Here is a 13,361-nt window from a genome sequence, read left to right on the forward strand (position 1 = left end):
TCAGCTAATTGTAACTCTTTCTTACTGAAATTTTTGTTTGCTAGTGATAGATTTCAGTTAATGTTAAATTAGCCTTTTGTGTAAAGCATGGGCAGTTGGTAGGTGTCACTTGTAAAAGTCATATGTGCACTTCTTAAATATTGTGGTCTGAGACGGAGATTGCTGAGGTGGGGGATGGTCTACTGATATCTGAGGAATTTGAAAGAAGAAAAGAAGGAAATCTTCTAAAGTCAATGGCAAAAGCTAAAAAGAGAAAAGAAGTGTGTCTGAGCTGAGCAAGTTTGAGAGATTATTTTACTCCGTGGGTGTGATGGTTAATTTTATGTGTCAAATTGACTACTCTAAGGGATGCCCAGATAGCTGGTAAAACACCATTTCTGGGCATGTCTGTGAGGATGTAAAGAAGGTCACCCTCACCAATGTGGGTGGGTGCCATCCAACTGCTTGAGGGACTGTGTAGAGCAAAAATGCAGAGGAAGGTCGAGTTTGCTCTCTTTGCCTGAGCTCAGACATCCTTCTGCCCTTGGACATCAGTGCCCCTGGTTCTCTGGCTTTCAGATTGAGACCTGGACTTGAATCACCGGCCCCCTTCTGATTTTCGGGTCTTTGGACTCAGACTTACACTACTGGTTCCCCTGGTTCTCAGGCCGTCAGACTTGAATTAAATTACACAACTGTTTTTCCTGGTTCTCCAGCTTTCAGACATCAAATGATGAGGCTTCTCAGCCTCCATAATTTTGTAAGCCAATTCCTATAAATAAATTCCCAATGCCTCTCTCTCTCTTTTGGTCCTGTTGCGTCTGTTTCTCTGGAGAACCGTAACGCAATGGGACTCACTACAGTGTCCCTGTAGAGTTATTCATTTTAACTCATTTAGGATCACAGACACGGGTGCTCTCATGTAAACTTAGTTTTATCCAGACTTTTGAGTGATGTTTCTTTGGTCACCTCTGCATATTTTTGAAATAATTGTGTACATTGTAGATCTGCAGGTATTTTTGGAATTTAGATATTTAATCTGTTAAAATATCTTTGGCTGCACATAATAAATACCTGACTCAGTGGCCTTATGAAGACATACGTTAGCTCCTGTGCAAGTTTAGAGGAAGGACAGGGCTTCATGATTGGCTAAGCCCAGTGGCTCTGATTTCATTTCTCTTTTATTCTGTTGGTTGTGCCTTCTTTGTGTTATCATAATCCTTAGACTGGTTTCCCTTACCATGGCATGTGCCATGCTTTAAAACTGCCTACTATGAGAAGCAACTTTTGCCCCAGTATTTCAAGTAAGACTCCTGAGATTCTCCTTTATCAGACCACTTTGTTCGCATATATACACCTGAAGCGAAGCCTGTGGTCAAGGAAGGCCACTAAACTAGCTAAGAACCAGCCTTGTAGATAGAGTGAGATTCCCCTTCCTTTGCATCACATGTGTTACTGGGAAACAGTGTATACTTTCAGCACGGGAGAAGGTAGCTGGAGTAAATGGGTACTGGATAGGTACCAAGGCACAGTGTGTTGAATAGGCCAAGATGTGTCTGTTACGTAAAATTTTACAAGGTATAACCTGCCAAGGCACCCGTGAGCTAGTGTTACTAGGTGCTAGAGAAGACTCAGGGTTCGCACGCTTTGCATAGTTTCTCACACTGTTATTATCTTATAGGAATGATTCATCACCCTGTGACACATCTCTACTGTGGTAGAGATGAATGGTGCTGACTGCAGTTCATTCTCTGGAAGACTTCACAGTCTCTTGCACCAATTACCTCAGAAAATGAGCTATATGGAGTGACTGGGACATTTAAGAACAGGTGCAAGTTTGCTTTTCTCCCTTCCTCTTCCCAGGATATGACAAGCCTAGAAGCCTTGTATTGAGAATAGTCACATCACTAGATAAGGGAGCTTCTGTCATCCCGAATCCAGTGGCAACACAAAGCAGAAGGCTCTGCTATCTCTGATGAAACAGCATAAGCAAGGAATAAACTTCAGCTGTGTTAACGCATGAGATTTCAGGGTTAACATGACAACATCATAACCTAGCTTATCCTGATTGACTTATTATGTCACATTATTGGATCACATCTGGCATTATTCAAGCCCTATTATAAGTTTAAGTGCTTTTTTCTCATATTTATAAAGTAATATTTATATTTGTGGGGGTTGGCCACTGCTTTATTACAACATTTTCTCTTTATGGTCCAACCTTATTATCTTTCGGAGCTATAAATTAATATATAAAACATGCCTTTCCTTACCTAGCCCTGCCACTTGGCCTATAGGCTAACAACATAAGTATATGTTACTTTTATGGGTAAAATGGTTAAAGTTTTAAATATGAGTCTTATGGTTAAGAATTCAAGTAATTACTAGAAGAGAGTCCACTTAAAAGCAGTTTCTTAAGAGCACAAATGAGCTACCTTGAAAATACTGCTTTGTTGCCGTTAAGTTGAGAACATAAAATAATGTTTTACATTCACATACTACTTTAATGATTCCAGATTTGTTTCATATGTTTTATCTCTTTTCCTCCTCACTCTGATTAAATGAGATATTGGAAAAGTGGTATCACTTCAGGCTATAGACGAGTAAACTGTACGGTCAGACTTACCCAAGGCCTAACCCATGGCTAAACAAGATTTATAGACTCCCAAATAAGTGGTATTTATATAATGCCACATGTCAAAACCACTTCTATGAATATAATAGTTGTATTTCCTATGATTTTCTTAAAAGATGAGGCAATAATCAGTCTTACTTTTTACAGCATAAAGTAATTTACTGCATTTTTGTCTTAATACTTGATGCTTGCCAAGAAACACAAGAAATGATTTAAAACTCTCTTGTGTGCTATCTGGTGAGTTCTTATAACAAACTTCAAATCTCAAACTATGTATCTCTGAAAATAGCGTGGGAATATTTTATTATAAAGAAGTTAATTATAAAAAGCATTTATTTTCCAACTGAAAATCTAGGTTTACAATGAACGTACTTTAGAACCTGGCAAGGCAGGTAACATGGTGTATTAGATATTGTGCCAGGGGTCCCCAAATCCACCCTGTATCAGTGAGTCACTAGAAGGACTCTGAAAAGCTGTTAAATGCATGGTTACAAGTTATTACAGTGAGAGCACACAGATTAAGATCAGCAGAGGGAAAAGATGCATGGGGAGAGGTCCAGGAGTAATCAGGTATAAACTTCCAGGTGTTCCCTCCCAGTAGGGTCACATGGGGACATGCTTAATTCTCCCAGCAGTGATGTGTGACAACACATGCAAAATGTTGCAAACCATAGAAGCTCCCATTAGCCTTGATGGTTTTTCTTGGGGATCAGTCAGGTAGGCATGCAGCCCTGTGTGAGTGACCACAACTCAGACTCCAGTCCCCCCAACCCCTGCCAGAGCAAAACAGGCATTCACCACAAGAACAGCATGGCCTAAGGCCACAGGCATACAAAGCACTTATCAGGTAGAATATGCCAGGGCTCAGCTCGTCTCCCAGGAACTGGCCAAGGGCAGTTCTAAAGACTGGCCTCTCTTTGCAATGTGCAGGGTTTGAGTAACTCAGGCCTGCTCAAAAAATTGAACACTTTTGTGCCTAGATATAAAATGGGACCTGGAATTAGGAAGAGGCAATTCTGCTGTGTGACCAGTAGCAAATCCCTTGTGATCCCTAAGCCTCAACTTTGTGATCTTTAAAATGATGTTAATAACATAGGAAACCATAATGATCTCATTGGAGTATAATAAAAAAAAATGAAGGAATGTATATAACGGAGTCTTATAGTTTATAATTTATTCAAGTGATTATGGAAAGTTGGGGATAGGAGCCTCATAATAAACATATGATAGTGTAAATGCATTTATTCATTCATTCGATAAACATTCATTGAATGCCTAGAATTTGCTAGGTACTAGGAGAGAACAAAATGTTAAAGCTTACTAACATGCTTCTTGCTCTCACAGAAGTTATTATATATTAAGAATGGGTAGAGAGCACTCCCTCTTGCGAGAGCACCAGGATCACAACTTACTGCTGAACAATCATCGACAGGAAGACACTGGAACTCACCAAAAATGATACCCCACATCCAAACACAAAGGAGAAGCCACAATGAGACGGTAGAAGGGGAGCAATCACAATAAAATCAAATCCCATAACCACTGGGTGGGTGACTCACAAACTGGAGAACACTTATACCACAGAAGTCCACGCACTAGAGTGAAGGTTCTGAGCCCCACGTCAGGCTTCCCAACCTGGGGGTCCGGCAACGGGAGGAGGAATTCCTAGAGAATCAGGCTTCGAAGGCTAGTGGTATTTGATTGCAGGAGTTCAACAGACTCCACTCTTGGAGGGCACACACAAAGTAGTGTGTGCATTGGGACCCAGTGGAAGGAGCAGTGACCCCATAGGAGACTGAACCAGACCTACCTGCTAGTGTTGGAGGGTCTCCTGCAGAGGTGGGTGGTGGCTGTGTCTCACTGTGGGGACAAGGACGCTGGCAGCAAAAGTTCTGAGAAATATACCTTTGTGTGAGCCCTCCCAGAGTCTGCCATTAGCCCCACCAAAGAGCCCAGGTAGGCTCCAGTGCTGGGTTGCCTCAGGCCAAACAACCAACAGGGAGGGAACCCAGCCCCACCCATCAGCAGACAAGTGGATTAAAGTTTTACTGAGCTCTGCCCACCAGAACAACATGCAGCTCTACCCACTACCAGTCCCTCCCATCAGGAAGCTTGCACAAGCCTCTTAGATAGCCTCATCCACCAGGGGGCAGACAGCAGAAGCAAGAAGAGCTACAATTCTGCAGCCTGTGGAAGGAAAACCACATTCACAGAAAGATAGACACAATGAAAAGGCAGAGGACTTTGTACCAGATGAAGAAACAAGATAAAACCTAGGAAAAACAACTAAATGAGGTGGAGATAGGCAACCTTCCAGAAAAAGAATTCAGAATAATGATAGTGAAGAGGATCCAGGACCTCGGAAAAAGAATGGAGGCAAAGATCGAGAAGACGCAAGAAATGTTTAACAAAGACCTAGAAGAATTAAAGAACAAACAAGCAGAGATGAGCAATACAATAACTAAAATGAAAAATACGTTAGAAGGAATCAATAGCAGAATACCTGAGGCAGAAGAACGGATAAGTGACCTGGAAGACAGAATGGTGGAATTCACTGCCACGGAAAAGAATAAAGAAAAAAGAATGAAAAGAAATGAAGACAGCCTAAGAGACCTCTGGGACAACATTAAATGCAACAAGATTCACATTATAGGGGTCCCAGAAGGAGAAGAGAGAAAGGACCCGAGAAAATATTTGAAGAGGTTATAGTCAGAAACTTCCCTAACATGGGAAAGGAAATAGTCACCCAAGTCCAGGAAGTGCAGAGAGTCCCAGGCAGGATAAACCCAAGGAGAAACACACTGAGACACATAGTAATAAAACTGACAAAAATTACAAAGAAAAATTATTGAAAGAAACAAGGGAAAAATGACAAATAACATACAAGGGAACTCCCATAAGGTTAACAGCTGATTTCTCAGCAGAAACTCTACCAGCCAGAAGGGAGTGGCATGATACATTTAAAGTAATGAAAGGGAAGAACCTACAACCAAGAGTACTTTACCTGGCAAGGATCTCATTCAGATTTGATGGAGAAATCAAAAGCTTTACAGACAAGCAAAAGCTAAGAGAATTCAGCACCACCAAACCAGCTCTACAACAAATGCTAAAGGAACTTCTCTAAGTGGGAAACACAAGAGAAGAAAAAGACCTACAAACCCAAAACAATTAAGAAAATGGTCATAGGAACATACCTATCAATAACTACCTTAAACGTGAATGGATTGAATGCTACCACAAAAGACACAGGCTCGCTGAATAGATAAATAAACAAGACCTATATATATGCTATCTACGAGAGACCCACTTCAGACCTAGGGACACATACAGACAGAAAGTGAGGGGATGGAAAAAGATATTCCATGCAAATGGAAATCAAAAGAAAGCTGGAGTAGCAAAACTCGTATCAGATAAAATAGACTTTAAAATAAAGAATGTTGCAAGAGACAAGGAAGGACACTACATAATGATCAAGGGATCAATCCAAGAAGAAGATATAACAATTATAAATATATATGCACCCAACATAGCACCTCAATACATAAGGCAACTGCTAACAGCTATAAAAGAGGAAATCAACAGTAACACAATAATAGTGGGGGACTTTAACACCCCACTTATACCAATGGACAGATTGACCAAAATGAAAATAAGGAAATACAAGCTTTAAATGACATTAAACAAGATGGACTTAATTGATATTTATAGGACATTCCATCCAAAAACAGCAGATTACACTTTCTTCTCAAGTGCACATAGAACATTCTCCAGGATAGATCACATCTTGGGTCACAAATCAAGCCTTGGTAAATTTAAGAAAATTGAAATCATATCAAGCATCTTTTTCGACCACAGTGCTATGAGATTAGAAATCAGTTACAGGGAAAAAACTGTAAAAAATACAAACATACGGAGGCTTAACAATACATTACTAAATAACCAAGAGATCACTGAATAAATCAAATAGGAAATCAAAAAATACCTAGAGACAAATGGTAGTGAAAACATGATGACCCAAAACCTATGGGATGGGGGCTTCCCTGGTGGTGTAGTGGTTAAGAGTCCACCTGCCAAAGCAAGGGACATGGGTTCATGCCCTGGTCTGGGAAGATCCCACATACTACGGAGTGGCTGTGTCCGTGAGCCATGGCCGCTGAGCCTGTGTGTCCGGAGCCTGTGCTCCCCAATGGTAGAGGCCACAACACTGAAAGGCCCGTGTACCACAAAAAAACACAAAAAAACAAACAAAAAAAACCCTGTGGGATGCAGCAAAAGCAGTTCTAAGAGAGAAGTTTATAGCAATACAAATCAACCTCAAGAAACAAGAAAAATCTCAAATAAACAATTTAACTTGACACCTAAAAGAACTAGAGAAAGAAGAACAAACAAAACGCAAAGTTAGTAGAAGGAAAGAAATCATAAAGACCAAATCAGAGCAGAAATAGAAACAAAACAGTAGTAAAGATCAATAAAACTAAAAGCTGGTTCATTGAGAAGATAAACAAAATTGATAAACCTTTAGCTAGACTCATCAAGAAAAAGAGGGAGAGAACTCAAATCAATAAAATTAGAAGTGAAAAAGAAGTTACAATGGACACCGCAGAAATACAAAACATCATAAGAGACTACTACAAGCAACTCTATGCCAATAAAATGGACAACCTGGAAGAAATGGACAAATTCTTAGAAAGGTATAAGCTCCCAAGACTGAACCAGGAAGAAATAGAAAATATGAACAGACCAATCACAAGTAATGAAATTGAAACTGTGATAAAAAATCTTCCAACAAACAGAAGTCCAGGACCAGATGGCTTCACAGGTGAATTCTATCAAACATTTAGAAAGAGCTAACACCCATCCTTCTCAAACTCTTCCAAAAAGTTGCAGAGGTAGGAACACGCCCAAACTCATTCTACGAGGCCACCATAACCCTGATACCAAAACCAGACAAAGATACTACAAAAAAAGAAAATTACAGACCAGTATCACTGATGAACATAGATGCAAAAATCCTCAACAAAATACTAGCAAACAGAATCTAACAACACAGAAAAAGGATCGTACACCATGGTCCAGTGGGATTTATCCCAGGGATGCAAGGATTCTTCAATATAGGCAAATCAATCAGTGTGATCTACCATGTGAAGAAATTGAAGAACAAAAACCATATGATCATCTCAATAGATGCAGAAAAAGCTTTTGACAACATTCAACACCCATTTATGATAAAAACTCTCCAGAAAGTGGGCATAGAGGGAACCTACCCAACATAATAAAGGCCATATATGACAAACCCACAGGAAACATCATTCTCAATGGTGAAATATTGAAAGCATTTCCTCTAAGATCAGGAACAAGACAAGGATGTCCACTCTCACCACTCTTATTCAACATAGTTTTGGAAGTCCTAGCCATGGCGATCAGAGAAGAAAAGGAAGTAAAAGGAATCCAAATTGGAGAAGAAGTAAAACTGTCACTGTTTTCAGATGACATGATACTATACATAGAGAATCCTAAAGATGCCACCAGAAAACTATTAGAGCCAATCAATGAATTTGGTAAAGTTGCAGGATACAAAATTAATTCACAGAAATCTCTTGCATTCCTATACACTAACAACAAAAGATCAGAAAGAGAAATTATGGAAACAATCCCATTCACCACTGCAACAAAAAGAATAAATTACCTAGGAATAAACTTATCTAAGGAGGTTAAAGACCTGTACTGAGAAAACTATAAGACACTGATGAAAGAAATAAAAGATGACACAAACAGATGGAGAGATACACCATGTTCTTGGATTGGAAGAATCAATATTGTGAAAATGACTATACTACCCAAAGCAATCTACAGATTCAATGCAATCTCTATCAGATTACCAGTGGCATTTTTTATAGAACTAGAACAAAAAGTCTTAAATTTGTATGAAGACATAAAAGACCCCGAATAGCCAAAGCAGTCTTGAGGGAATAAAATGGAGAGGGAGGAATCAGACTTGCTGACTTCAGACTACACTACAAAGCTACAGTAATGAAGACAATATGGTACTGGCACAGAAACAGAAATATAGGTCAATGGAACAGGATAGAAAGCCCAGAGATAAACCCACACACATATGGTCACCTTATTTTTGATAAAGGAGACAAGAATATACAAGAAAAGACAGCCTCTTCAATAAATGGTGCTGGGAAAACTGTTCAGCTACATGCAAAAGAATGAAATTAGAACACTTCCTAACACCATACACAAAATAAACTCAAAATGATTTAAGACCTAAATGTAAGGCCAGACACTATCAAACTCTTAGAGGAAAACACAGGCAGAACACTCTATGACATACATCACAGCAAGGTCCTTTTTGACCCACCTCCTAGAGAAATGGAAATAACAAAAATAAACAACTGGAACCTAATGAAACTTAAAAGCTTTTCCACAGAAAAGGAAACCATAAAAAAGATGAGAAGACAACCCTTACAATGGGAGAAAATATTTGCAAATGAAACAACTGACAAAGGATTAATCTCCAGAATTTACAAGCAGCTCATGCAGCTCAATATCAAAAAAAAAATCCAATCCAAAAATGGGCAGAAGACCTAAATAGACATTTCTCCAAAGAAGACATACAGATGGCCAAGAAGCACATGAAAAGCTGCTCAACATCACTAATTATTAGAGAAATGCAAATCAGAACTATAATGAGGTATCACCTCACACCAGTTAGAATGGGCATCATCAGAAAATCTACAAACAACAAATGCTGGAGAGGGTGTGGAGAAAAGGGAACCCTTTTGCCCTGTTGGTGGGAATGTAAACTGATACAGCCACTATGGAGAACAGTATGGAGGTTCTTTATAAAACTAAAAATAGAATTACCATATGACCCAGCAATCCCACTTCTGGACATATGCCCAGAGAAAAACATAATTGAAAAGACACATGCACCCCACTGTTCATTGTAGCATTGTTTACAATAGCCAGGTCATGGAAGCAAGCTAAATGCCCATCGACAGATGAATGGATAAAGATGTGGTACATATATACAATGCAGTATTACTCAGCCATAAAAAGGAACGAAATTGGGTCATTTGTAGAGATGTGGACGGATGTAGAGACTGTCACACAGAGTTGAAGTAAGTCAGAAAGAGGGAAACAAATATCGTATATTAATGCATATATGTGGAACCTAGAAAAATGGTGCAGATGAACCGGTTTGCAGGGCAGAAATAGAGACACAGATGTAGAGAACAAACGTATGGACACAAAGTGGGGGAAGTCATGGGGGGGTTGGTGGTGGTGGGATGAATTGGGAGATTAGGATTGACATATATACACTAACATGTATAAAATAGATAACTAATGAGAACCTGCTGTACAAAAAAATAAATAAAATTCAAAAAAGAAAAAAAAGAAAAAGAATGGGTGGAGAGATAAGTGAAAAGACCTGGGCAAAAGGAGTGATAAAAGTGATGATGGGGTTGGTAGAAGGTGTGATGGGAATAGCTTAGATGGGTAATGTCACCTGGTTAGTGTTCCTCACCAATTATTCCAGCAATTCAGTTTATTCTGGCCCAGGGACTGTGACCAGAAGGTGTTTGGACCCCTTATGACTGAAAGCTTTATAAGCAAGTGTGCACTCTGCAGGCCCTCACCGAGACGTGATAAGATAGAAGCTGCTTGGGTTGCTGGGTCAACGCATAAAGACAGCTGTTTTGACTTTCAGTTTTGCATGTGTGAGGAATAAACCTTTGTTAGAATTATGAAAGTTCAGGGTCACATTTTCATTGCAGCATAATCTACCATATCTAATAGAGTACCTAACCCAGACTCAGGAATTAGGAAGGCCCAGAGTGAAAAGAATACCAGGGAATTAAAATACTTCAGTGTGCTTGGATTAAAGAATGCTTGAAAGGCCAATGAGATGAATTAGCATGAAAGGTCCAGGCTTTGAAAAGCCTTGTAAACCATGTTAAGGAATTTGACAAATGGCAAAGAGCCATTGAGAATTTTAATTTAGAATGACAAACAGGTCAAATTTATGTTTTAGAGTGATTATTCTTGTTGCAGGATAGGGAGTAGATTGAAGCAGGACAAAATCTGAGGAAAGGAGGCATGTTAATAGAGCCTGTAGCAGCAAGCCAGAGGAAAGCTATCCTCAAGTGTTGGGGAGACTGGAGGTGAAGGAAAAGAGTGTAAATAAGCCTTTACAAAGGCTTTGGGAAGGCGTTCTAGCAATGTGTTCAAATAGTCCAACGTTTCTGTAAAACATGCAAACATAAGATATTTTAACCCTAATCAGCTGACATTCTCTGCTCCAACTTCTCCTCTGTCACACTTCTCCCTCCTGTCAGGTGGCTTTGTAGAGGCTGTCCACATATTTGAATTAAGCTAGGGACATATTTAGTTTGGGTTTAGTGTGATATAGTTATGTAGCCTGAAGTCACTTCCATATACAGATATTCCATATATATATTCCATATATAGTTTAGCTATTTTCATGTAGGAATGTCTTCCAGGAAAACTCATATTGCTACCATGTTAATCCACTCCATGAAACACAAAGGTGCAGTGCCAGAATCAGAACCTGTTATGAATTTATCCTATGGAACCCAGCACAAAAAGAACATGGAGGAGAAAGATTGTGATTTGCAGAACCAAAAGGAAGTCTGTGGAAAATTCTTTCAATCATTAGATATGTAAAATTGTAAATGGAAGATTCTGTCTCAACTGTATGTATCTCATCAAAATGGAAGTTTTCTCATATCAGGTACAATTGCATAAAACCTATAATATGTCACTACTTATGGACATCAATGCAAACTTACTGAGTTGTCGATTCAAGAGTATTTAAGATTATGAAATGCCTTGAAAGGAAGAGAATATATATGAAAGAAATTTGTTAGCTTGAGACCACTAACATCAAAGATACCCCCAATGCCTTCTGGTATTCATGCCCTTGTACAATCTCCTCCCTTAAGTCTGGGTTGGCCATATTGCTTGGCTTTGACCAATGTGGTAGAAGTGATGAATTCTTAGTAGGTGAATTCACCTACCAAGTAGTAGATTCACCTTAGTAGGTGAATTCTGAGGCTAAGTCCTAAGAAGTCTTGCAGCTTCTGCCTGGATCTCTTGAAACATGTACTGTAGGGGAAGCAATACATTGTATAAGAAGTCCAATTACCCTAAGATTGCCATTCTGTGAGGAAGCTCAAGCTAGTCATGTGAGAGGGCATGCATCCTCCACCTATTTCAGCCATGACAGCTGAGGCTCCAGGCATTTGGTGAGAAGCCATCTTTTATGTCCTGCCAATTCAAGCCTCCATGTGATTGCAACAGATTGAGAAACCTCAAGTGAGAAATGCCTGACTGAGTCCAGAAAACCCACAGAACCATGGGTGATAATATCAAATTATTGTTTTAAGCTTCTCTTATTGGGCGGGGGGTGGTTGTTAGGTAGCAATAGGTAACTAAAATAGAATCAATGTGGTATAGTAAAGACACCCCCCAAAAATCTTTTCCACACTCCTATCAAGAGATTGGGTCTAATTTCCTCTCCCTTGGAATCTGGCCTGACCAGTTAATTCTCTGCCCAGAGTACAAGAAGTGATACTGTGCCAGTTCTGAGGCCTGTCTTTGAGAGGACCGTAAGCTTCCACTCTGTTCCTTAGAGCACAAAGACGTTATGTGGTAAATTCACACAGAGACCATGTGGATAGTCCCCAAAACTAAGTGGAGAGAGAGAACATCTCAGCTGAACCCCAGCAGGTGAGGATGTGAAAACAGACTCTGCAGACCAACCTGGTTGCCACCTCAATATCACCTAAGAGTCCTATCAACGTTATAGGGAGCAGAAGAATTGGCCAGCTCAGCCCTGCTCAAATTCTTGACCTATGAAATTATGAGATAGAATAAAGAGATTATTTATTTATTTATTTTTTTCGGTACACAGGCCTCTCACTGTTGTGGCCTCTCCCGTTGCAGAGCACAGGCGCCGGATGTGCAGGCCCAGTGGCCATGGCTCACGGGTCCAGCCGCTCCGCGGCATGTGGGATCCTCCTGGACTGGGGCACGAACCCGTGTCCCCTGCATTGGCAGGCGGACTCTCAACCACTGCGCCACCAGGGAAGCCCCAAGAGATTATTTTTTAAGCTATCAAATTTAGGGGTAATGTAATATATTATGCAGAAATAGATAATGGAGATCAGGGGTTTCTCCAAATTTATGTAACATTACCAATAATGCATTGTGACTGTAAGTTGTAGAGCAAAAAAAGTTAAATTATTGATAATAAATAAATTTCAATCATACTAGAGAGAAGATAATGACTTTTCTATTTTCTCTGTGGAAAATATTACAAAACATTTACCACATAAAAAAGAGATCAAAGTAAGTAGCCAAAAAGAAAAAATGTATTATACAGTTATATAAGGCAGTAAATTAATAAAAGCTATGTTTTTTTTTCAGGATTTTGTGAGGTTTTAGGACTGATCATTTTAAAAATTTATAATTTGTTGTGTTTACCTATTCTAGACAATTACTTAATTTTGTACCAGATTTTATTTTTTGCACTTTGTTATTCTTTTTCTTAAAGTGTTCCTCCAAATTTTCAGAACACTGAGGTCAAAGAGAAGATTCTATAAAGAGAATAGAATCTTCAAAGAGAATAGAATAGAATAGAATCTTCAAAGAGAAGATCAAAAAAATACAAAATGTCATGAGTTAAGTATCAGGAATCATAACGGCTTTGGAC

This window comes from Phocoena sinus, chromosome 9 (assembly GCF_008692025.1).
Source record: "Phocoena sinus isolate mPhoSin1 chromosome 9, mPhoSin1.pri, whole genome shotgun sequence".
Lineage (NCBI taxonomy): Eukaryota > Metazoa > Chordata > Mammalia > Artiodactyla > Phocoenidae > Phocoena > Phocoena sinus.